This window comes from Phytophthora parasitica (genome assembly GCF_000247585.1).
Source record: "Phytophthora parasitica INRA-310 unplaced genomic scaffold supercont2.12, whole genome shotgun sequence".
Classification (NCBI taxonomy): Eukaryota; Oomycota; class Peronosporomycetes; order Peronosporales; family Peronosporaceae; genus Phytophthora; species Phytophthora nicotianae.
The window spans coordinates 109,849-110,549 of NW_008648998.1; positions in this window are offsets into that span (position 1 = coordinate 109,849).

A 701-nucleotide genomic window follows, 5' to 3' on the forward strand; every position below is an offset into this window, starting at 1 on the left:
ATGGCTTTATTTTAAAAATAAAAAAGTAGCTAACATTTTAAGGCCAAAATGTGTTTACCATCGTGACGTTGCATTGATGATGATGGAACGCAGTAATTACACCTGTACTCTTGCTACTTGTAAACAGATCTGACAATACATGTATTATTATTATATATTTAATATATAGTAATTATACATGTATTGTCTGACAGTGTTGGCAGGTTGTTGGTTTTGGTTTTTGGTGGTTTTTCAAAAGCCATGGTTAGACCAGGTGGAAAAACCAGTGCAACCACAAAAACCTGGTCGTCGACTGGTTATTCACACCAAACCAGATCGGGACGTGACAAGTTGTCTCCAAGCGGCGAGGTCACGTTTCCGTCAGCGACGTGAGTTCGGATGCTGTGGCCAAGATGGAGTTCGTCATGGAGTTCATGAGCAGCACGCAGCAACACCCATATGCAGGCGCGCGTTGGCGCCATGAAGGCGCCAACGTGAAGCAGATCTGTGTGCACGACAAGAATATATGGTCGTGGCCAACGTGAGCGCCAATGCCGAGGATAAGCAACGAGACGTGGTCAGGGAGGCCGAGCTGGTCTTCCAGCGGAGGTGATGTAGTTTGCCGTGGGTGGTGGATTTGATCGCAAGCGCATAAAACGGTCTTTCGATGCTTTTACAAAGCGATATACTCTAAAATGTGATGAATTGCATTTCTAGAAGTG